The following is a 26727-nucleotide window of genomic DNA, read 5'->3' on the forward strand; positions in this document are numbered from 1 at the left end:
TCTTTCCAGAAGCAGTAACATGTTGTTAATAAACTGACCAGACAGCCTTCTTAAAGCCAAGTATTATTTATTTAGAACCAAGGCTTTTCAGAGAAAATCAATCTTTATGCTATAAGCTGTCTACTCACATGTTCAGCTCAGTTTTTGTCTGTACATGGTGATCTTGATAGGTCTAAGTTTCCAACAGACTGTCTCTAAGATCTGGGCACAGCAATGTGTTCCTTTAGCTCAAGGATCAACTCCCTCACCTTGGGGATAGAGGCAAGTATTTTTTACAGAAAAACAGACTTTTACTTCATCGTCTTTTCCAGAGATGAAAATGTTTTATAAATATTTTCATAGTTTTTCATTCACCTGTTCTCAGCACAGGCAAAATGGTTTTCTAATTTTGGGAGAAGCAGCAAAGAAAGAAGCTGTTGCCATGGATCCTCCCCCCCCCTTCCCTTCCCACTGTGTTCATTTGGAAGCAATTTATCTACATCCAGCTGTTGCTTTCCTGCTTGATTTTTTTCAGTGGCCTTCTATTAAGCAAAATCAATACATTATTTACAGGATAAGTATCTCATTGGCAAGATTGCATATAAGGCTCCCAATATTGCTGCATGGTACTTATTCAGCTTGCTGTCTTACATTTTTCCGAGTATTGTTCATTATGAGATTAATTGTAATGACAGTAGCTTTCCTTCTCTAGGGAATGTGTTGCAGCTGTTCCAGAAGTTTTGTTCACCATATTGCCTAAAATGTATCTACGTGTGCTAGTAAGAGATGGAATCCAACTTTTTCTTTTTTTTCCCTCCCTGTTCTGCTTATGCACTTTCCCAACTGCCTTTTCAGGTACCTCTGGCATCTCAAAAGAAGGGAAAAATGTCACATTGGGATGTTATCAGTCAGTACTTTGAAAGGGGGAAGGCTTCTTCAAAGGTTTAGTATCACTTAGGTGACTCCTCTTAAAAGAACATTATTAGAATTTATTCTTCAAAGAAGAACTGTAGACTGTATGGTGAAAAGGTCATTCAAATGTTTACGATTGTCAAGACCAACCACATATAAAGAAAAAAATAACCAACACATCAAAGCAGATACGTCATATCAAATGCTCTACTGGAATTGTAGTTACTGCAGTAAATCTGTTTAAAACTGCTGGTTGTACACTGAGAGACAAAGTGTGAGGCTCTGAGTTATTATGCCTGCTGAGAAACTCAGAGCTGTTGTGATGGCTGTGCAAGAATTATTAGCAGGTGTGGCTCTAGGAGCAAGGCCAGAATAGGGAGCGGATGATTATTGCTTAAAACTCGCTTTTTGGTTTGGGGGATACCAAAGTCACAGAACAGGTGAATGAGAGGATTTCTGGCTGGGCTGCCAAATTCTTTTTGGACAAAAAATGGTCTTGGAAATTTGAAAAACTGTAAAATTAGGCCTCCAGCTATTGAGTGAAAACACAGAAAGAAAGTGGGAGGCCCAGAACCGCTTAGGTTTAGCTGGGGGTAATCCTAAGCAGTTTGACACTCTTGCCAGCCAACCTTTCCCTTTGTGCCTAGGGTCTTCCCTCTAAGTATTAAGAAGGATCTTTTTTTTTTTTTTTTTTCCATGGACTATAATCCTGATGCAGTAAAACTTCCTCAATGCTCAGACGTAACACTTCAGTACACGTGAATAATGCAGCCTTCCTGAGCTTCCCCTAGTGCAACTAATTTACATAAATGAAGTATTGTGGTGTTAAAAGGGACTGCCTGCTGACCGCATGAGGCTAAACAGCTACTGCTTGTCAATGGGAATAGGCTATTTAAAGATCAGATATGGACTTCATATGAAAATGTTACAGGAAACCATAAAGACTTGTTGAGACTACTGCTTATGCCTAGTATCTAGGCTAATCTGAAGGCAAGGGGAAGTTCTTGTGGCAAAATATTAGGATATTTCCAGGGAAAAGCAAATACTGCTGCTTTCTAATAAATAGTTTGTACCTTGAATTTAGATATATCAGTGTCTTCAGTTTACAAATTTTGCTAGCACTGAGTAGCTGGTAATCTTTATCACAAGCCTTAGTATGGATGTGCTTTTTTTTTTCCTTGCACTTGAGTAGGATCTGGATTTCTGTGACATTAGCCTGCAATAAACTCTCTGGTTCATCATTGTGAATCTGGTTGATTCACTTCAGCTGTGACTCTGAGTGGAATATATTTAGTGAGTAACATCATTTAACAGATTTCATTATTTTCAAGCAATTTTTTGTTCCATAGACTACAACTTGGGACCAGTAAACCCCTCCTGTCTTACAGCAGTAGGTCCTAATTTGGCAGGGTGAAGGACACAGCCAAATTTTGAGCTGCCATTGAGAATCTGTCAGCAAAAAAAGAGGCCATCTTAAACATATTTACAGCTTCTTCCCAATCCTCTGCATTTCACGAAAGTGACAGACTGCACTGCAGAAATTATACACTGAGAGAAGCTTTTGTAAACATACTGTATGATCTGCCTTTCCTCTGAGGTCACGATATTTGGGCTGGAGGTGCCAGGTCACTTATTATCTTCAGGGCTGCAGAAAGGGACCCACCTCAGGTGTCATCAAGAGAATGAGGAGAAGAAACTGGAGCTACCACCAGAGTTTGGAGGGACACTGATAAGATCCAGTATTTGGGAAGCTGTCGTCTTCAGTCAGGTAGAGCAGAGGGAGGTTGCTGGGTGGACATGGGGCTTTGGGAAGCGTATCTATCACCCTGATCAAGCCAGTCAGAAGCTTTCCTTATCTTAATTTGTGTCTAAGATGATTCCTTCCAATACACAGTTGAAGAGCTTTTGCGTGCAGAACTGAGGCAGGTGCTGGAAAAGGGACATTTGGAAATTTTAAAATGTGATGGGCTAACAGACCAACCATTCAAGTTGCAAGCTAGTGGTTGCTGTTTGCCATTAAAGAAAAATCCTGACTGCCGGCAAGTTTCCTGAGGTATGTTTAGTGCTACTGTCTAGAAAAGCCAACGGAGCCTGCCCCAGGAGGGATACACTGCTGGCTGGATACAGTGCAGTGTCTATTATACCCTTGCGATACAAGCCATGAGACAGTAAGTAACGTATATTCATCTAATAGCTCATACATAGACCAAACACTTGAGTATAAAAGCAGAACTGCTCACTGGGTATCATTGCAAAGCTCATACATCTCAGGCACTGGTGGCAGCTTTTTGTATGCAAGCTGCACTTTATATCCCTGGCTGGAATAAAGATCACAAAGCAGCTAAGATGCTACTGAAGCTTAAAGAGCAAATATGCGTTTGGCTTTATTTTGCTTTTCTTGCACTTGTTACTGTGATCACTACAGAGGCAACTTAAAAGATCCATGTGAGAAAGCCGTATCACTCATGTAAAAAGTTGGTCTAAACCCTTGACTGACTGATTTTTCTTACTAATAACCCTATCATTATGAAGTCACACAGAATACTGTGCCCATTGTGACTGCTGAGGAAATACCTATTATATATGTTGTTGTCAAACAGAGAGAAAAAAAAAACCCACACCAAAAACCAATTTAGGCAGGAACAAAGTTAAAAAAGGTCACAAGCTGAAGTTGGTATGTATTCAAATAAGCCAGAAAAATAAGGGTTGAAAGTAAGACAGGCAATACACAACATATTAAGAAAAGTGCAGACATTTAAAACCAGGTGTTTGTGTATTGAGACTTAGATGTTCAAAACCATCGATGTTAATTTAGTAGTAAATTTTAAGTTCACCCAGTTCAAGCCGCCTGTAATAGGTCAGCTCAGCTTCACACACCTTGTAGTAAACTGTGGTAGTTCAGCAGAAAATAGCAGTAGTTCGGCTATTCCCTAACCTGCAGCAAACTCTAAATGAACCTGTGTGTTCCTGTAGAAGGGTCTGCTCCCTCCAGCCAGGACCTGTAATATTGTCAATACAAAACTGTCTCATAGTGGAGCAGGATGAAGTCTTCTATCATGAGTTAATTTTGTCAGGGTTGAGCACAACCCTGGGGAAAACAAAGCCTTTTTGGTATAAGGTGTATAGAAAATTATTTATTTAAATATCACAGAGGTATAAGGGTATTAATAAAACAAAGATCAGACTTGCAGACGTCATTCTGCACTGATCTTCAGGAGCTGGTTTTCTGAAAGGCATAATCTTAGGATGATTTGGAAATGGACCCCTCAATTTTGTGGTGAAGAGGGATACCACTGGCAGGATACTACATGCTTTCCTGGATTCGTTCCCTTGGTATTTCTTTAGCGGGGATGGCAGTGATGAGAGTTATGTTGAACACAGGCACCCTCAGTCCATGGGTGAAACACGTTCATTATGTCTGCAGACCTCCCCTAGAAAGCAAGCACAAAATTGTGCATGGATCAATGTTGAGCACTCAGTGGTGGCTCTCAGGTCAAAATTAGATGTTAAGTTCCACTGAGAAGGTAATGAAGGAACTGTCCTTGTTTGCTCCGCTCTTAAGGAAGAACCTTGCAAAAGTTCAGTCACTGCCAATGCAAAGAGGAACTAATATGCAAGAGATGTGGTGCCTGCAGGCCTAATTTCATTTTCTCCAGATACAACTACGTATATAAGATGATAAATAAATGCTTTGGCTTTTTTGCTTCATATTACTTAGTGTTGTTATAACAGTAATAACGTGATTCCACCAACAAACAGGTCCTCCCATATCGTTTATGCACGGAGGCAGTCACATCATGCCCCATAGCCTGGCATACCCTCGAGGTTGCATGAGGTGGATTGCTGCGTATGAACAAAGGAATAATGTGAGCATGCTTATTTCAGCTGATTGTGGTAAGATGTGTGTGTTCATTTTACAGCATGATTTGTGGGGGATTACATAAATAAAAGCATACAAACAGATAAACCTGCATTCAGATTTGGTTCACCATCAGAGACTATTATGAGCTCATGCACCTGATGGAAATTTGTCCCTAAGAGAGCTGAAGCAGAGTATAATCTTCAAAATAAAACTTGAAATAGCACTTTCATATTTAAAATTCCAACCTGGAGTGACGGGCACTTTCTTTCGTACCCTGTCCAGAAGCAGAATAAATTCTGAAATAAGAAGTGACAATTTCAGCTGATTATATAATTCTTCTTCATTTCATTTCATTTCATTTCATTTCATTTCATTTCATTTCATTTCTTATAAGCCACTGTTGTGTCTTGTGCCTAACAGCCACTTATCCTATCCTGAAACAAGAAGTAAATTAAGCTTATATATAGCTCAGAAGCAAGTGTGTTATTCTTGTGGAATGATAGGTGAATGTAAACGGAGAAGATGCTTACTAGCTGCTAGTGTTCAAACTGCTCAATATTAACTTGGGAATATTGTGCCAACTGTTGCAACGAACATTTCTGTAGTGTGAAGGAATGCTTCATAGCAATGCCCTTCTCAACACACTGAAAGGGTTTCTGGAGCACTCTTTTGTCAGTTCCCTGACAAAACTTTCTATCATACAAGGCTCTTTTTTGAGATGTACATCTATAAAACTGACAGGAAAGAAAATAAATTGGCTTTATTCCCCTCTGTTCATATATATAGATCACTGTGTTCCTGGCAATTCTCCAATGCCATCTCCTCTTATTGGTATGTCTATCTCAGAGACAAGTACTGCCTGCTGCTGAGTTGGGTGCTGTTATTTTTATTAAAATTATAAAAAATATTTTACGAAAGCAATCCCTGAATTTTTTTTCTCCGTTGATCTGAACACCTTGGTGTCTGGAGGCAGAGTCAGGGCTAGGTTTCTCTCAACAAGCTTTGATGAGGTAATATATCAGGTATGTTTCCAAATAGATCTAGTGTCAGGCTTACAGGACTGCTACAGTATAAATCATAAGTCAGGATAGATTTCCCCTAGTCTACCCACTGGAGTCTGCAGAGTCTTTGCAATCTTCTTTCTCATTTGCCCCATTATATTAATGAATTGTAGAAAATCATTAAAGCCTCTCTTTCTCTCAAAGGCAGAAGAATCACCAGGAAAATCCCAAGTCTCTTTTGTTTCTGAAAGCTGATTCTTAAGCTTTTTAATCCTCACTGGACAATAGCCACAAGCTGTGATAAACAAAACCTGCCTTTCAGCTACTGAGTATTGGCATCCCCAAATCTTCTGGTTTTTGGTTTAACTAGACTATAAAAAAAGATGAAAAAATAACTTTCCTGGGCATGTGGTTGTTTTAATCCCAACTGAAAAAATCATCCTTTCAAAGCCACGGGAGAGGAGGTGGGTCAGACAGCTTCTGGAAGCCAAGGGCTAAAAATTCCTCAAAATGATTACATTTTTTATATTTATTTATATTAAATGAAAACTGATGGAAGGGACACAAAGTTTCCCTCTCTTCCTTAAACTTGCATTTTGGTAGTGTGAGAGCCGTTGCATAGGGAGAGACTTTCATCTTGCTTCTCCATATGTTCTTCTGCTTGCTCATTCAGAGCTTTATAAAGTCTCTCACCTAGGGAGACTGATAGGGACATTGAGCTAATGACAATCCCATGAGAATGATGTATAAGCTGAAGTGCCACACTGCAGAAAGTAGCAAGCTGAGCTAGTCAGAATATTTTAATAATTACATGGTATTATGTTGTTTGCCAAAGTCGAAGTGACTTGTGGAGATCCACCAGTTCTGATGAAGTTTAAGAGGGGCAGTGACTGAGGCTCTGGCTTCTCTGGCCATTTCTGCTGAGAGAAAGAAAGAACAGGAAAGCTTAAAGCTAACCTTTCAAATCTGAAAATAGGCTTTTTGATGTAGTTTCATTTTGTCTGAGAACTCTGGTTTTGCTTCATCAAGAAACTATTTTTCCTGAAACCTCAAAAGCTGTCAAAGTTGGAGTTATCATCCTTGAATCATCTTAGTTTTCAAAATCAATGAAAAAGCTTCCATAGGAGCTAATGGGCTCTGAATCAAGTCCTCCGTGGAACAGGGCTGAAGTGCTCTATAAAAATTACTTCTCTTCTGTGTTAACAAGCAGTTTACTCAATTACACCACAAAATGAGTCAGTAGCATCAGATGATCCAACATCAATGAACTGTATTTCTGTGAAACCACTGATGAATTGAAATTCAGTGTAGGTTCTGTATCAGAATCTGTTCAGCATAGAAAATCTGAAGTTGTTGTAAGGGGCAGAGGCTGTGGATTATAAAAGAGCATCCCAGTTTGTCTTCTGGATGTTTTCTTGTTTTCTTTTTCTTTTTTTTTCTTTTTTTCCTGTAGCTGTTTTAGACAGGCCTAACAGAAAAAAAAAAATCTTCAAGACTCCTTACTGCACACTTTTTTTGTTTACAAGTATTGGTCATAAGTCACTCTGTCAGAAGACCATGAAAGGATTTAACTCTCCGAGATGGAAGACAGTCGTTCTGAACCAACCACTCAATTTGAAGACAAAAATGTAAGCATGGATGATACATCAGTGTGTCAAAAGAAAGTTCGAAAGACAAACTGAAAAGTACTCCTTGAGAAGGGAAAGTCCCGCATAGGTAAGAGCTTGCAACCAAATGAAGGTGGAGCAGGTCCAAGCACTGCAGAGCAGGAGCAGGAGCAGGGACTCAAGTTGTGGAGGCTTTTGCTGGCCCTTTCCAGCCAGCCGGAGGAAGAGCAGCCTGTTTGCAGTGTGGCCGCAGGAGACTGACTGAAGTTATTGGTCAACGTGAGCACTCCAGCCTGGGTTTGGACAAGTGCCGGGGTGGGTCCCCACGGTCAAATCCTGCCCTGCAGGATACCCACTGGTAAAAAGAAGGCTCCTGACTTCAATTCCCTTCCCTCACTCCAAACTCAAGGAAGAGTGATGGCATTGGTCCAGGATTATCTTTACATGACCGTTTCCATTAAAGCCAAGTGAGAACTTTTTCCTTTCCTAATCCCTGAACTCTTCAGTTCTGGAAAACAGAACTAACCATGAGTTTTTGTGGTGTTATTAAACAAGCAAATATGTGGCTGAATGAGGCACTGCCTGTCATTTTATCTGAGTTTAAGACACAATATGCTTTCTAACCCTATGACATCCCTTTGTGTTTTTCATAATTAGAAAAAATGTTGGCATTTAGATTCAGCCCAGTTTTGGATATCAAAAAATTGCCCATTTCATGTTAAAACTCTAGCTCACTAATTAGTTTCTAAAGTTGGAATCAGGTGTTTATAAGCCATTTAAGCAAAACAAATTAGTATTCTATAGAGACTGCTGTTGGCTAGGCTGTTAACCGAGTTAAAGTACTCTTTAAAAACTTTGCAAAACTGAAAAGTAGCAGCTTTTTTTTTTTCCAGAACTTCTGAAAAGGAATGGGTTTGTATCTATTTAGTACCATGCCTCAGTCTATTTATGGATATCTTTGAATAAACACCTTCTAAATATTTTTTGTCCAGTCTCAAAAGTAATGTTTGCAATGAAATTGTGAAAGCAATGGAAAAAGATGACCAAATAAATTCCTGGAAGGTATTTGAAATAAGCCCATTTATAGTAGAGTGCTCGCGTAATTGTAAGGACATTTACCACTGGTGAAAATTACAGGTGTTAGACAATTTCAATTACTCTTAGCTAAGGCACTAAACTGGCAGTCAGTGACACATATATTTGACTTCAGATAACCACATTACAGTCTGTTGAAGTTTCAGAAAACCCTGTGTGTTTGCAGAGCTGGGACATAATCAGGCACGTCCTGTTTCATTTGCACACAGTCACATAAATACACAAAATGAGTGTAAAGTAGGCATAAAAAAGAATGGATCTGAAAATCAGTAGTTTATCCCCACCCACTTCAGGTTTGTTTAGTCCTGGTAAAAGTAGCTATACAGGACAAAAAAGCAGCTGGTTCTTTACATCTGTTTAATAAAATTGGGTGATTTTGGCCTGTAGAGGACAACCATACGTTCTGTAAAAGGAAAAAAAAAAGGAACCCCTGTGGTGAGTTGACCCTGGCTGGATGCCAGGTGCCCATCAAAGCTGTTCTATCATTTCCCCCCCACTTCAGCTGCACAGGGGAGAGAAAAATATAACAAAGGGCTCATGGGTCGAGATAAGGACAGGAGAGGTCACTCACCAATTACCGTCATGGGCAAAACTGACTCAGCTTGGGGAAAATTAACTCAATATATGACAAATCAGCCAGAGTAGGGTAATGAGAAATAAAACCAAATCTCGAAACACCTTCCCTCCACCTCTCCCTTCTTCCCAGGCACAACTTCACTCCCAGATTCTCTACCTAACCCCCCCAGCGGCACAGGGGGACAGGGAATGGGGGTTACGGTCATTTCATCACACATTATCTCTGCCACTTCATCCTCCTCAGGGGGAGGACTGCTCACACTCTTCCCCTGCTCCAGCGTGGAGTGCCTCCCATGGGAGACTGTCCTTGATGAACTTCTGCAATGTGAGTCCTTCCCACAGGCTACAGTTCTTCATGAACTGCTCCAGCCTGGGTCCCTTACACAGGCTGCAGTCCTTCAGGAGCACACTGCTCCAGCGTGGGTCCCCCACGGGGTCACAAGTCCCGTCAGAAAACCTGCTCCAGCGTGGGCTCCTCTCTCCACAGATCCACAGGTCCTGCCAGGAGCCTGCTCCAGCACGGGCTTCCCACGGGGTCACAGCCTCCTTTGGGCACCCACCTGCTCTGGCGTGGGGTCCTCCCCAGGCTGCAGGTGGAGATCTGCTCCACCGTGGAGCTCCCTGGGCTGCAGGGGGACAGCCTGCCTCACCAGGGGCTTCACCACGGGCTGCAGGGGAATCTCTGCTCCGGCGCCTGGAGCATCTCCTCCCCTCCTTCTGCACTGACCTGGGGGTCTGCAGGGCTGTTCCTCTCACATGTTCTCACTCCTCTCTCTTTGGCTGCTGTTTCTGTGTGCCTCAGCAACATTTTCCCTTCTTAAATACGTTATCCCAGAGGCGCTACCACTGTCGCTGATGCCTTGGCTGGCAGTGGGTCTGTCAGAGCCGCCTGGCACTGGCTCTGTCGGACATGGGGGAAGCTTCCAGCAGTTTCTCACAGAAGCCACCCCTGTAACCCCCCCGCTACCAAAACCTTGCCACACAAATGCAATGCAACCTCCCAGATCCATTCCTGTTCAGTTCTTGTTTATACCTCATAGGCCAAGTTCTCAGGCAGCTACAGCCTGTGATCTCAGGGAAGGCGATGGCGTTGCCAGCTCTGTGTGGAAAAAAGAACATGAAATCGAATCTGTGGCAAAATCTTATAGTTAACTTGTCAGTTACAATAACATTTGGAGCCATATCTTTACCATCAGTCAGAGAACAAGGAGATTTACCAATGATTTTGAGGTGAAACAATATAATCTAGTCTTGTCAAAAGTGGCCAGTCTTTTCAAACGTATTCTAAATGAAATTCTCACGATATATACATTATTGCAGGTGATGTAACTTAATTGTCATTGACTGGGCAGATAATACTTGAATAAATTAAAATATAACTGATTGTTGGTACTAGTTGGTTGGGATGTGGTGAAATGATGCGGCTAGAAACAATCTTCTTTTGAATTCCTGGATTCCTTCAGGCTTCATCATCCTTGTAATTGTCAGTCAACCCACATAGATGCTCAGATGCAATTCAGTCTGTATCTTCAGAAAAAAGTACAGGAAACTTCTGCAACATCATCACATTTTCTGCTTTTTCCAGGGTTTCACTTCTTTTCTCCTTCTACTGAACTGAAACAGCATAGAAAGAGTCCAGTTTCATTCCTGTTATTTTGGACCTTTCAGTCTTTCTTTCACCATTGCTCCCAACAGGACTAGAAGAGATCTTTCTCATATTTTCAGATTATCAGTGGTGTAGAGGAAAGGACTTCTATCCTGTAACCTTGAAAAAAATGACTTTCAACTTGTTGACTCAAACTTATATGGGAATAAAACAACAGAATTTTCAATTCACTGGCTAAACAAAAACTCAACACCTATAAAAATAGCTCAAGTCAAGCCAAAATGAAAATACTCTGTTTCCTTTTTAAAAAAAAGAAAATCCAAAGCATTATATTGAAACTAAAGTTCAATATCTCCTTTCCTTTGGAGACATTGCAAACTTTTCATGTGTTTAAAAATTACGATGCTTTCACAATGAAAATATTTCTTAGGAAAAAAAAAAGCATTAAAATATTTTGTTTCTTCATTTAAAAAAATCTAAAGTGGTCATGAAGAAAGATTGATTTCACTGCTAAATATATGAATAATGTTATTCTCTGTGAAGCTGGTTTGGTCAGCAAGATTACTTTTCTCAAAGTTAAAAAGGACCTCCCTAGCTCTCTTTTGAAAAGTAGTTTAGTGACTAGGGCTTCATCCTTAATGAACAACACTGGAGGGTGTTATCCTTGCTGTACTTGCAGAAGATTATCAACAGGGATTTTTCTTCAGTCAGTGCCAGTTGAGGAAATTGTGTACAACAAAGGAAAAGTAAATATACCTGGTCCATCTACTTCCTATTTTGATAGCCCATTTAGAACATGCCCTATTTTCACTTCTGTTCATCTCAAATAGCAAAGGTAGATCATCTAACTTTTTTTTCTGGCTAGTCCTCTGATGGATAGGCTTGCTGCTTATGGGAACTGTGGTCTACATCAGGGTTAGCTCTCGTGTTTCAGTACACTTGCTCTCCCTTCTCAGATAAGAGCTGCTCTTTTCTTTTCTCTAGGCACATTTACTTCTCCCGGGAGCGATCAGCTTATATCATGATCCATAAAACTGCATTATTCTTATCAGTATTTTCCTCTGTGAACATCAGCAGGGAAATATTATATGCTAAGAGCTTAATTATTCATTAGCTTATGGCCAGTTTCTTCATACAACTTCTTTGGTTATAATTATCATTTCAGCTGATACAATAATAATAAGCCAATAATATTGTGCCTAAAACCACTTCCCTACAAAGAAAGAGGTGGAAACAGATGCTTAGATTGGATGGCTGGCAGATTTCTGAAATTTTTCTTCTATTGCATGGAAAGCACTGCACAGGCTTGCATTCAATATAAGTAAGTCAGGTAACTTATCTTGCTTTATATTGCATCCCCCCCCCCCCACCCCTGCAATCTGATGCCAGGAAACCCATTCAGAAGAGTTTGTCATTTGTCTACAAGAGAAAATTATTTCTCTCTGGTGAGTTTCTGAAGCTTAAAAATATATTCCAGAAGTGGCTCAGCAGCATACATGCAGCATGAATTTTTTAATGTACTCATTGTAAAACAGCAAATGAGATGCTGTTGACTATGCTGTGAACTCTACTGTTCTTCAAATCACATGTGAATATGGGCTTTCCCAGCTGTTTTGTTTGTTTGTTTGTTTGTTTTTAACAGAATTATGCTTAAGTCTGAATTTCCTAACATGTTCAGTTTTTTAGATCTCACAAAGTCTTCACCAGTGATAGCTTATCTGACATAGTGTCAGTTCTACTGAGCATTCCTTTTACATTGCTGTTTTTACAAGTTCCATGTTTAAAGTGTGTATATATATGTTTATATATAAATACACACATACATATAAATGTACTAGCAGTTCTTATAAACATTCTTTCTTTTCCATGGTGGTGACCTATTTGGCTATGAATCAGGACTGTATGGTCAAGTAATGGTAATATGTAGATTAGTTGTCCTTCTAGCTTCAAGATTATGAGATATTTTCAGCGAGTTTAGACATAATGCATCTTCTATTACATCAAATAATTTACTCTCTAGTAGTCTTCCAGTATATAAGAAGCTGTTAGAAAGAGGACAGACATCAGTTGTTTGCTGGGTATGGGACTGGAAGAAATCAGGCTGAATTTGTAACAAACAGTAATCAGAATATGTATTGGGAATATACTCAAAATAAATAGAGTGAAACTCTGGCAGATGTGACATGGAAATGTTTCTAAATGTCTTTAAGAGTTTATAGAACAGGTTAAGAAAAATTTGTCAGCCATGGCCCAGATACACCTGATCCTTTTTCAGGACAAAGTAAGGGACTCTGTGGTATACTGAAGTTCTTTCCAGATACATAGTAGTTGCATGAATGGCTTCTGCTTGTAAATAGAAAATTCTCGTTTAATTGCATTGTTAATCATCCATAATAGATACTCCAAGTTTAGAAAGTTCCATTCTGAAAAGTTCACTGATTTGAGGCACATCACTGTTTGGGGGCTCAATTTAAGCCAACAATCCTGTGCTTCTCAGGGAGTTCTGAACTTCCAAAGTTGCTGGGGCTTCTCTAGTAGCCCAGCCTGACCAGGACTTCTGAAAATCGGGTTTTAAGTGTTACATAAAGGTAACACCTTCCATTAGAGACCTATTTGGTCTTAAATGCTTAGCTGATGTGTCTGCTACTCTCTGACTCTTACCTGAAGCCCAGTGAAAGGGAGCCTTTCTTTTTGTTTGACTTTATGAGGCAGATGAAACTATGTGACAGTTAAAGCATATTTTGAAAACTGGCACGTGTTTTTCATAGGTAAATTAAGCATATCTGTGTGCTCCAAAATATACTAGCATGTAGCTTAAAAGGAGAAGGAAGAGAAAATCTGTACAGACTGTTCAGGCACATATTGAATATATAATTTTTTATTGTCATCTGTTCAAAAGAGTTAAATGACCTGTACAAATTATCCCAGAGTGTTGTATTCCCAGGACTATAAAAATATCATGCAGTTAAATGAAAGAGAGAAGTTGCTGGTCATTTCGAACTAGCTGGTTTATAACTGAAAGTACAACCCACTTAGGAGAAATATATTCCTTAATCATTTAATCTCCTTCTTTCCTCATCCTGTTTATAATTCAATTTTCTTCCAAGTAAAGAACAATAGAAGAGATGCATAAAATGAAACCCATAATGCAGCCCTCAAGCAAGAAAGTCTGAAATCAAAGAAATCAAAGTGCCTGTTGCCACCTGTGGTAATTCTGCTGTTAACAGTCAATATAATCACTCAAAGCCTTATCTGTCAACAGTATAATGACACAGTGATTAAGCAATAGGGATATTAAAGTTCAACAGACTTATTTGAATATGATCTGCATGTGGGAGCTTATACTCTCTCTGATTCCTAAAAACTGGCTTATCAGATGATAAGATTAGTGACAAACTGGTTATACTTCATCATTGCATAAAAGTGGATGCCTATTGTTAATACAGCAATCTGTTTCTTCTCATTCACAGTAATTCCGGTGATGTGATATATATGCTGTCTCTGCCTAACATTTTTCTAAAGACTCATTACTCTATGGGGGAAACCTTACCACAGCAAAAGGCTCTCAGCTGGAAGTCAGCCATCCTGAACCTAATTTCCACCTCACATTATAGAAGACTCTGAATACTAAGAGACATATTAGTTAATTTTCCAGATAAATAATTTCATTTAGAAGAAAGAGCAGAAGCAAGTGGAAATAGGATAAGAAAGGGTAGGAAAAGGTCTTGCCTGCCCCTACAATTATGAGGAATAGTAGATTCTCATAAAATACTCATTCAAAATCACTAACAAATACTCCAAGTCTTTTAAAAGATCCTTCCAATCACAGGTGCGCAACCTAGATCACAAAATGCTGGTCGTATATTCAGCTGACATAAATTGTCCAAGTGCTATTCAGGCCAGGGAAGCAGATTTAAAACAACATGTAGAGGTATTGTAATACTTGACAAGATGTTTTGTGAGAAAATCTCCATTTCCCTCACTTTCATAAAAAGACCCAGATTTCATTAAACAATTTTTTTTCCTTTTTTTTTCCTTTTTTTTTTTTTTTAACACATAGCTGTTTGGTATGTCAAACAATAATAGCAAAATATAGAAAATATCTGAGCATGTGGTCATTTCCTATAAAACTTTATATTTCAATAGAGCGTTCTAAGTTTTATAAAATGGTCTGTATTACTTGCTGACTTCTTGGCTGAGTAATGTCTTTGGCTGTAGCTGTTTTCTTTAATGAATCAAATCCCATGAATTTTTAAAACGGATATTTAAATAGCAGTCAAAGACTCAATTTTTTTTTTCAAATTCTCTTCAATCCTCTTTACAGATCTCTAATTTTTTTCTTCTAATTTCTCAAAGTACATACATAGCATTGAAATACCTCCAATAGGAGCACACTTGCTATAAACTTGGAATATATCCAGCGGCAGGCAAATACTGAATGTGAAAGATAGGTGTATGACTTCACTTATGCCTCTGTATAAGCAAGTCATTTTTTTCTCACTGTCTAGGATGAGAGACAGGAGTGGTGCTGCCAGCAGAAGGAATGTTCCCAGAAATGAGCAGTGCACGTGGCCAGGTCTGCAGTACTTCCAGCTTCAGTTGCTGCCTGTGCAACTTGTCCTGCTTGTGAATAAAGGAACTCGGCTGAGCTGAAAGACTGGAAAGAAAAGGACGTTTCAGGCAGTGATTTTGTCACGCTGTGCTTGAAAGTATGTCTAATGGGAGGAAAGCATATAATTTCCATGTTGGTTACCAAATCAGTGCCTAAGAGGACTGCTTCTTCATTTCACTTCTGTGCATGAATGGAGTGTTCCTTCGTACCGAGTTCATTAGTATTGCATCCATATAATTACAAATATTTGTAATTTTTGTAACAAGCTCCTGCAACTCCTTTTCCATAATTTACGCCCCTCTCCAACAAGTTTTCTTTTGCAATTATCAGCTATTTGTGGATTTTTACATGAGAAGCCCTGTCGCTACATTTTATTTGGTTTTGTAGGCACTTGATCGCTAAAGATTATGAAGGCAGAGGTGGCAGATGCATCTGGTGTCAGCATTATCACATTATCTTACAGACTTCTAAACAGACATAAATTATCTAATCAGAAATAGAAGTAAGAAAAGTCCTGATGTTCTTCAGAGATTTCAGAAATACTTCAGTGATTTTGGTTTTAATTCAGCTAGCTGAAAATGGCTGGCTGAACTGAGGAACTACTGTGGTAAGGAGGAGGATAAACTTTTGGCAGTGATCCTGCTGCTGTAATTTAACACAGATATGAATGACTAGAACTCAGCCAAATGACAGAAACATTTTTGATATTTTCTTCAAAATGTCATCTCAGAAATTCAGTTTAAGAAAAGACCAGCAACTTTTTTTCCCCCCTTAAAATAAGTTGAGAAATTACAGAAAATATTTGCCAATTATGTTGTTTTCTTTTTGATCAACTCCATGACTAAGTTAAAATGAACACCACAGATGAAAACCTTTTTAAAACTCTTGTTCCTTGCCCCTGCTGTACAAAATCATATAATATTTTTAATTGTTTTTCTTCTTAAACACCATATACTATTTTTCTTTAAAATAGAATTTTGCAATTTAAAGACCAAAAGAGCCTGGTGGAGGAGAAAGTTTGTGAAAGTCGTGTCATGTGCCATCAGATCAAAAAAAGCATATCTTCTTTTTGCAAGCCCACGCTTTCATGTGTCTTTGGGGTTTTTTTAAAGTTGTGCTATAACCCGGAAAGCCTAGCTCAGATGTCTGGCAATGGTGTTCACTGGCCAGTTTGAAATTACTCACGGTGCACAGGCAGGTAGGGAGGAATTTCAACACAAACTAAAGATTCCCATGTTATTAATAACACATTTTCCACCTCTTTTTCCGAGGACTCTCAAAGCCATAGCTGCCTGCATACCTGAGCAAACTGTGTAGGTGCCAAAAGCATGGCAAACTTGTGAAGTTTGAGAAAGGATGTAGTCATATTTAATACTGCTTCCTGGATATATATTTCCCCCTGAAGAACTTTCAAGCTGTCGATATCCTTCCAAAAATAAACAAGCCTATGAGCAATGCAGCAATGACTTTATAGCTGGTGATGAGAATGACTGCCCAAAAGCGAATAAATCCCCCAAGCTAATGACACATTGCACTTCTAAACTGGTGAGAAAAGACTCTTCTTTCCCCCCAAATTTTGACTCATGGGCAAAAAGAATCAAATGTACTGTTTTATAAGTAGAAGTGACACTTCAAAGAATTGTGGCCAAAGCCCCAACTCCTGAAACACATGGCTGAGATGAAAAATGATCAAATTAATTAAAACAGTGAGGGAAAAAAGTCTAATTTGGGCTGAAATGAATGTTGCATGTGGCAGATGAGATAAATCAAGATGACACACAAAGCATTTGTTACAGAGCAAACGATGCCACCTTAGACTTCAAAATGGTTCAACTCCATTTTAAAACAGAAAATATGACTCTTAGCAGGACCAGCTCCTGCAGATGTGGATATATATGCTGTATAATTGCTGAAGCAGTGACATGACCTTTCTAATCTATGTATGTCTTATAAAGCTGTCAAAAACTTTGTGGGAAAGTAATAATGCAATTGGTGTGCAAATGAGGTGGGAGCTGTTTGACTTCTTAGGACACAGAGAAGAACAAACTGGCTTTTTCTGTCTGTTCCTTCCCCCATGCTATTCGCAGAAGTCAGACTCAACCTATTGCTCTTCCAAGATCTTCCTAAAAGTCTCTCTATTCAGACCTCTAATCTTAACCTCTGTGGACTCTCCGCTGTTATCACATCTACTCTTAAAATATTTAGATTTTTATAAAACAAAACAATTCTCCACTAAAGGATTCTCCAACTTTTCTTTCTTTCTTTCTTTATTTTATTTTTGGCTTTAAAACTGTAAACTGGGGCACTGTGTTAGGATCCCACAGAAGAACCAATGCTTCTTTGAATTTATTTCAGGCTCTGGCCTTAGATGACATTTATTATGCAGAACACAAGAATCCATAAGTAATACCAAACAAAGCTAGTTTCCTGTTCTAGGCAGCTCAGTATACTCTCTCTATGTAGGAGGCTACTCCTTGAATAAACTTGTAGCATTAGCCTATCTATCTCAGCTGCTCAGCAAAAAATGCTTGCTTTCTCCCCAGATGAACTCTACATCGCTGGCTTTAAGCTACAGGTAACAGTTCTAGCTAGAGCTATACATTTTAGGATAATTATTCTTGACCTTGTTTAATCATTATTCCTTCAACAGCAGTGACTACAGTATTTGCAGAAAAGACGTCAGCTCTAAAGTCCATACTTTCACGAGAAAAAGCCTGGTGAGACCCTATCAATATAACCAAGAGTTTAATTTCTAGTGTATGTAAGTATATTGTTGCATTTAAAGACCAAGTAAATCTTGTCTACAGAACAGAAATGGTGTAAAACGGGCATATTTATTTGCAATTTATTTATTTGAAATACATTTTCTCATCTCTATGCTTGATCTTCCTCTTCTTCATTAATGTAATTCATTTGACCTCATTTGGGCCCTATTTCTAGGACAGGGTGAGAATGTCAGTCAGGGTTTTTCCCTCTATTTTGCATGTGCATGAACCACTTTTACATTTCAGAAGAAATGAAAGGACAGCTAAACTTAGGATTCTATCCAATCCATGCAAATTATTTTTCCAGACTGAAACCTATGTATTTTGTTTGTATAAGATATATGTAAGTGAACTGACAGGCAAAGCTGAGGAGGAAAGCAAAGCAAAATAACAAGTAGAAATCCAAGGGAAGACAACAGTGTGGTTACGTAATATATAAGGAATTAATGAAGAGAAAATAGGTATTGGTACCACTTACCAGTTGAAGCAGCCTCTAGAAAACTTAATTTTCATACTAGTGGCAAATGCAGGTTTGTGTATGCATAAGTGATAGATCTCAGGAAAGTTTGGTTGCTTAGATCTTAGTGGACAGATGTGGTTGTAGAACTGTTAGTTTGAATTTTTCCAAAATATTTCCAGATATTCCTGATTTTGTGTCCTGGCCATCCCTACTTAAAACACATTCATGACTACCAACTTAGTCTTTACGTGGCTTTGAAATAAATTGTATTGAAACATACTGACATCATATTATATTATTGGCAGCCTTTTATAAATCATGCACTAAACTGCGGTATTCATGGGCTGCCGGTAAAGTGTATGTAAAAGTACATTATCAGCACTGCAGATTTATGGTTGCATTTGTTTGAGTTTTTAAGTACAATTTCTTTTGTCATTTTATGCATTGTTAATTGCTGCTCTTCAGCCCTACCATATGATGGGCTCTCAGAAAGCTTAATCATGAAAACAAGTAAAATTATTCCTCTTCACTTCTTCCCTCAATATTTGGATACAAAATGTTACACAGAGTTTCATATCTCTACTGTTCAATTATTTAACAACGTGCCTATGAAAGTCTGGTTTAATGATAACATACTCTCCTTATTTCCAGAAGGACAGTTGTCTTAGTAATGGGAGATTAAATAACAAGCAGTCTGTGTTGTAAATGGACCATAGTGTCTGAATTTTTCATGTAGCTGCTAGGATGTATACCACATCTTAAAAGAAGATTGAAGGACTGAACAAACATATTGTACCAATGGAAAGTGTTTAATTATGTGCTTGGTTTTTAGAGATGGTTCAATAATATATTATAAAAGGTATTTTAGCAAGAAAAACGCTTGGCAGTAGCTTCAATTTGTTTAGAAGTTTAAATTTTTGACAGACTGTCTGTTGGTGACACTGCAGAAGAAAAAGGCTGCTCCATAGAATCATGGAATGGTTTGGGTTGGAAGGGATGTTAAAGATCACCTAGTTCCAACCCCCCTGCCACGAGCAGGGACACCTTCCACTAGACCAGGTTGCTCCAAGCCCCATCCAACCTGGCCTTGGACACTGCCAGGGATGGGGAACCCACAGCTTCTCTGGGCAACCTGTTCCAGCGCCTCACCACCCTCACAGTGAAGAACTTCTTCCTTACATCTAGCCTAAATCTACTCCCTTTTAGTTTAAAGCCATTACCCCTTGTCCTGTCACTGCATACCCTTGTAAAAAGTCCCTCTCCAGCTTTCCTGTAGGCCCCCTTTAGGTACTGGCAGGCTGCTGTAAGGTCTCCCCAGAGCCTTCTCTTCTCCAGGCTGAACAACCCCAACTCTCTCAGCCTGTCCTCATAGGACAGGTGCTCCAGCCCTCTGATCAGCTTGGTGGCCCTCCTCTGGACTCGCTCCAAGAGGTCCATGTCCTTCTTATGTTGGGGGCCACAGAGCTGGACGCAGTACTGCAGGTGAGGTCTCACCAGAGGGGAGCAGAGGGGGACAATCACCTCCCTCGACCTGCTGGCCACACTTCTCTTGATTCAGCCCAGGATACAGTTGGCTTTCTGGGCTGCAAACACGCATTGCTGGGTCATGTTGAGTTTCTTGTCAACTAACACCTCCAAGTCCTTCTCCTCAGGGCTGCTCTCAATCCATTCTCTGCCCAGCCTGTATTTGTGCTTGGGCTTGCCCCAACCCACGTGCAGGACCTTGCACTTGGCCTTGTTGAACTTCATGAGGTTCACAAACACCCACCTCTCCAGCCTGTCAAGGTGCCTCTGGATGGCATCCCCTCCCATTGAATTTCCCATCCATTTCAACTCTTTGTGGATTCTTGAACAGTAAAGCAGAGACACTTGTTTCAGATCCTGCAAGTCAGGCAAAAATGGAACTTGAATCTGAATCTTTCATACCACAAGTTATAACCAGATTTACAAGGCAGGGGTTTTCTCAACAAATGTGGTGCAATTATACAAAATGGGCATGGTGCTTCACATGCTATTTTTACTTTTTGGCTCAAGCTTAGTATGAAATGCAGTGGACCACATCATTAGGAGCTACAGCTGTGAATATCTTGTTTGAATATGCCAGTCACATTAAGAAACCAAGAATATCTGCTAAAAAAAAAGGTAATTTAAAAAAGAAAGTAATTAAAGAAGGTAATTTAAAAAAAAAGAAAATCAGGTGACCTGAAAAAATCGAAACTGGCAGTAAGACTGCCAGCATGTTTGCTTCTATTTTGGACTAAAAAGAACAACATCTCTATCGGAATGTTTTTGCAGAAGTCCAGTCTTTGAAGCCCATGGCAGAAGGGACATCATTACTTTTCTCTGCATTGCAAAAAGTCTGCTTTAAAGTGCCTCATTGAGTCTGGCGACTTACTGCATTACATTTAAACTCTCCATTCTTGCTTTCCAAGCTCAGCAAAATTCCACAGTGTCACCTACAGTTCTGCTTCAGTTTAATTTTACACCCACTTCTTTGCTGCCTTCATTTACTCTTAAATTTTACTCTTCACGTCCCTTCTTTACGTAAGCACTCATTTTAGCTTAGCTTATTTGTGAATCATTCCTCAGAGGCTATGTGTACTCTCTGTTTTTTGCTTGTGCGTGCAGTTGAATTTATACGAATTCCAGTGTACTGTACTGTCCTCTGGGTAGGAATCTGTCTTCTAGGAAGCTGTAAAATGCAATACACCCATACAATTGTACCAGAAGTGATGACTAATACTAATGAAATAAAGTAAGATAATTTTAAAATAGTGCTGTGTTGGAACTAAAAGACTAACATCCAAACTGTATGGCTGATTGAAACAAATTAATGGCACTCGACAATTAGTCCTTCTTGGTCTTCCTCCTCCCTTCTGGGTTCTCAAATGTATTTGAATTTGTATCCAGACATTATGACCTGCAGATTTTTGTCTTTGAAAAGGGGTAAGATGACTGTAAAAAAGTGCTGAAGAAGGCAAATATATGCCCTAGCAATACCAAGTAAGAAACCAAGTGGGCTTACTTATCACCTTTGTTTCAGGTGCTGGCTCACTTCTGTATGGCTAGAGACTTATTCTCTATTCATTTCTGCTTAAAGCTCCTCCAGGGAGAAGGGAAAATGTGCTGGGCCAGCAGGTATAAAACCCCAAGCAGCTATTGTCAGGAATATGATTTCTACAATCCATTTGTTAAAGGCTTCATGTTTTAATCTCTGTAGTCAATTAGCCTGTCCACTTCTCCTTAGCATAAGCACTGTGACCTTCCCCAGTCATTTCGTAACTAGAGACCATTTAAGCCTGCTTACTTCGTCCTTAGAAAAAGAAAGATCAGCACAAAATGTCTAGAGCTTTCTAACTATTTATTTATCACATCCTGAATTCACTGAGTGGGCATAATTCAGATTTTTCCTCTGGGATTAAAAGAAGAGAGGAGAGAATATCCCTTTCGTGAGAAGCAGGCTTTGAAAACTCACATGTAAGTGTATTGCTGACTGATTTGGAGCAATGAGATTAACCAACTGGGGCTGCTAGCTATGTTCTTCCAGCTGCATAGTTTATGCAACGCATTTCCTTTTTTTTCTTTTTCTTTTCTTTCTTTTTTCTTTTTTCTCTCTCTCATTTTTCTTCTTTTTCTTTTTTCTTTTTTTCTTTTCTTTCCTAGGGTGGAGAAACAAAACCAGACAAGCATTAGTTAATCTGCTTGGAGTTTACACTGAACAATTGTTCTCAAGTGCTCTCAGCTGAGGAAAGTTTCAAATGTGCTGAGTGTCAGGTCACCACCTGAACAATTGTAGATTAGGAGGACTAACACCTTTTTAGCAGGGGTGCACAGATACAGAATGAGGCTGTATTTATCCTTTGTACATCAGCTAAAAGAACAGTCTATGTAACTATTTGGAAACTGAGAAGGATGTGAACTACAGTTTGTGAACCATATTAAAGTGATTCCTGGGTTTACTGTCTTTCATGGATAATTTAGCGGTTGTTATGATTATGTCTGAATTAGAATTTTGAAGAGATAACTCATTTTCTCTCCCTATAGTGTGGGTATTATTCCAGTTGCACCATGAGCTCATACACACTATTTTTGGTGGTTCATGTTTAGGGTTTGTTTATTAAAATAATTCAAAATTGAAAGAAAAGACATCTTTCACTGCAGTTTTAGCTGTGGGCCACATTCTCTGCTGCTGTACCCATGATTTCTGGTCCTACCTTAACAGCAGTGAAAAGTGTCAATCACAAACTAACTCCTATCAGAGAAGGAGCTGATACTTATAGGTGGGTGTTTCTTTTTTTCCTTTTTTTTCCCAAGCATGAGTCAGACTTGAAAAAAAGAAAAAAAACTAAGGTCACTTAAAAGGTATGAACTTCAGTTTTATGCACAGTCGTGATCAGATAATACCCACAGCTGGCCCTTGAGCTCAGCTGCGTACGTCACTGGGGTGCTGAGACATCTCCCGGAGTGGATGAAGGCCAGGGGCTGTGAGATGGAGCAGACCTCTCCTCTGCCTACAAGTGAGGAAGGGTGAGGCTGCAGCAACCACATTCACATTTGCCATCGAATCGCCACCACAGCCAGATACCCAGTTGGGTGGCCACTAGTACAAACTACTAGCAATGAATCAATGACCTGCAGACAGGTCATTTCCAAGCTTCTTATCCATCGGAAATGCCTTGCTTGTGTTTTTTTACACAAACATGTCTGGTCCTGATGTGTCAGACACGTATCACCAAATACTATTAAAATACTGAACTAATTACTAGTCGCATGCTCTGATACCGGTGCAATTTGCATTATTGTGACAAGTGCCAAAGATCTTGCTATGCTTCCAAAGACCATGAAAGAAGCAATTTTATTCCTGGCCATCTAGAGTACCAGGAGGATTTCTCCTTCAGCTTATTCAGCATTAGCTCTGAGAAGGCTCAGCAGCCTGGGGAGAGGACACCTTAAAACAGCATTCTTGCACATTTTGAACCTGATGAAGCCCATAGCGCAGCTTCTCCATGTGTTAAGGCACAACAGAACTGACAAATCAGTTTTGAAGAAAAGAGACAGGTAGGTAACGAGGGAGCAGGGGGGAATGGGAGTTTGGTTCAATAATTTCCTAAGGTGGAAGGCAGTTACAAATTATTTGTTCCATGAAAAACTTGCTGGACCAGACTGACACTGCTGTCCTTGGGGCCCCATGGGTGTAAGTGTGCACTTTTGGCAAGGTAGTCACCTAAAGATGGAAAAGATAAGGTTGCCTCAGACCATCGTCCAGATCTAAGTGAATATTGTCTCTCAACTGTAGATATTTATCGCATATGGAAGTTTGTGAGACCTGACAAAGCAGGAGTTGAGACTTAATTTCCCTACAGTCAGCATTTTGAAAACCTCAAGTTCCATTTTCTAAAGAAAGGCAATAGGGATTGGACTTCTGGGTCTCAGTTACACTTAAAATTAGGCTTTTGCTTTGTAAGTGACATAAGCACTTGAGGTACTTCCATGTTCCTGGTTCTGTGAACCTCATATTACTTTTCTTTTTTAAATTTTCTCCCAGATGAAGAGCTGCAGCTGTGGTTCATAACCACTCTTCAAGCACCACAGGCTAAATACCTACAGAGACAATGCAGGACTTCCTAACGGCTCTTCAAGCGTGAGAAGCTGTCCGATGAGATGAAGTCAGACTGTCATAAATAGATGCTGAGTGCTGTAATGTGACAGATCAGGTCAAACATTTTTATTCTGTCAGTTTGAATGATATTGCAGACCCGAAGGCTTCCGACTGGCTGACTTTTAATCACTGAGGTAATTTTCCGTGTGTGTTTCTTTGCAACACTGCATTGGAAATTCCATGGCACTAAGCACAGGCTGCTACTGATTCCATTTACAAGAAAAACTTTGCCTAATTTAAGATCTGGTGGTTTACCAAAGACATAAGGTGTAAGGCTGACTTCACACTCATGCCATATACTGAGCCTTGGGAACTGAACAAATTCAGTGGGATTTAAGGACTCCATTTGTGGCTGACACTTGAATGGAACATATAAGTAGAGCTATACTCTGTGCTGAATTTCTGCTATAGCAAGGAGGATTGTGAAAGTTTCCTTGCTACGAGGATGTGGGGTGGTCGGTGACTGCACTGCTCTACCAGTGATCTCACATTAGGGGGTGTGGAGGAGGAGTGATGGGAGCACAGCAACCATGAAAATACAAGGGTGAAGTACCTAAGTATACTCCTGAGTCCAAAGTGTGTGGCACTTTGTGGACCGTGGCAGGATCAATCTTCTAATGCTCACAGAAAACTAGCTTTAAATTAGTAGGAATTATTCTTCAGAAAGGTCTTCCTTTCAGATGGCTAGAATATATTGTTTTGAGCAGTCTTAATAGCTGGTTAGAAACAGTTCAGTTGCTATATTAACTTTATGACTCAGTACATTACCTCAGACATTGACATGACAGGAATAAGAGGAGGAAATACCCTGACACATGGTATGGAATTGCACTAAGAACCACAAGAGATCAATGGACTCAGAAGACCTGGGCTTACTTGCTTGCTTTAAAAACACTGTGGGATCTGAGGAGGAAAAATGCTTTGATTATTATTTTTTATTGACACCTTTATCTATTATATTTTGAGAAAGTGTCTCGTGAGAACAGATGCGTAACTTCTGACTATGCTTGCAACCTCTCGTTCTTTTGCCAGGCAGGGTAGGCAGTGCTGCGGAATGGCTAGCGGTCAAGCAGGCTGAGGAACAGAGACAAATAATCTAAGGTTCACTGAAGTCTTTACGCTCTTCTGTCAGCAAAGATTTTGGGAAGGTGTGGCTGTGTCTCAGAGCACAAATGTAGGTCAAGTGACGACAGAAACACAAATCTGTGGCTTAAAGCTGGATCTCATGACTTATTACCAAATTCTACTCAGCATCATTCCACAAAGTCAAGTGGATTAGACAGCTATTGACTTTTTATTTCAAGCCTTTGGAAGCCATGGTAAAATTAAAGCTTATGTAATTTTGATGGCTGATAAGTGGTCCATGAAATGTCAGTGAATTGCAGGCCACCATAAACTGCTTTTAACACTTATTTTCATTCTAATTTGCATCAATTGCTGTAAGCAGTGAGACTGCAATTATCAGGCTAATACAAGACTGGTGTTCTCAAACTCTAACAGGTCAATTTCTACCTTAGAAACACTCAGCATTTTTTCTTCTGTTTTGTCCTTTTCTACCAAAAAGGGATTTTAATTCCCCGTGGTGGAAACTAGAATTTCTCAGAGCTCTTGATTCCAGTCTTCTAACTTCAATGCAAGAATAAGCTAAAATAACAGAAAATTATCTTCATGGTTTACAGACCCTGAAAGTCTCTGTGAGTGGAAAGGTAACCAGCTTGCTCCCTTTTCCAGTGACTCTCCATGATATGTAGCTTCACTTAGAATATTAGATCTTTTTTTAACATCAGGCAAATGCTTTCCCTTTTCTAATTGCGAGGCATATAAGTGGTGTTTACTGTTTGCTGTCATTCAAAAGTAGGTAAACAGTTTAAAACATGCAGCCAGCTCAATAAGTTTACAGAGCACCTTTTCTTCTTCGGCAAAGTGGACCGAGCACGTAGGGCTGTCAGCTGGCTGTATGACAGTAGGACTGAAGAAGCTGTGCCTTGGCAGTAAAAAAAAAAAAAGGGGAAAATATCATAACCCAAGAAAATCCATGATGTGGGATATGATCCAACATTGGAAAGATAAACACAAATCAATGTGGCAAAAAGACAGAATAGTATGTGTGTGTGTGTGTGGGGGGGGGGGGGGGGGGGCGGAATTGAATGCCTGGAACAAGGCCCCTCAGCTAAAGGAGGGGATTTGCTAATGGTTACCCGGAGACCTTCAGGCCGAGATATTCAACAGAGAACTGGCTGCCCAGCTCGCTGCTTTCCCATCTAGGCAGGGCCTGGGCTTCTTTTGTAAGGGAAATGACGTGCTCACAGGGAGTGTAGAGAATATTTTTCCCTACAGCTGGAAATACCAGGTGAAATCCTTAGTGGCCCTATGAACTGTGAGCATAAAGGCCCCTTCTGACCCACAGATCTGTGCTTACACTGTAGTAGAGGTCCTGATGAACCTAGGGTCTTTTTTCCTTCATTCTGTCTCATTCTACTGAACGAATGTTAGAGCCATCTAAACTCTGGCTGTTCTTGAAGGTCATGCACAGGAATGCTCCTTCAAAGAAGCTTTCCCATAGCAGCCAGAGAAGGAATGGGTATAATTTCTG

Source organism: Accipiter gentilis, chromosome 18, assembly GCF_929443795.1.
Source record: "Accipiter gentilis chromosome 18, bAccGen1.1, whole genome shotgun sequence".
NCBI classification, from domain to species: domain Eukaryota; kingdom Metazoa; phylum Chordata; class Aves; order Accipitriformes; family Accipitridae; genus Astur; species Astur gentilis.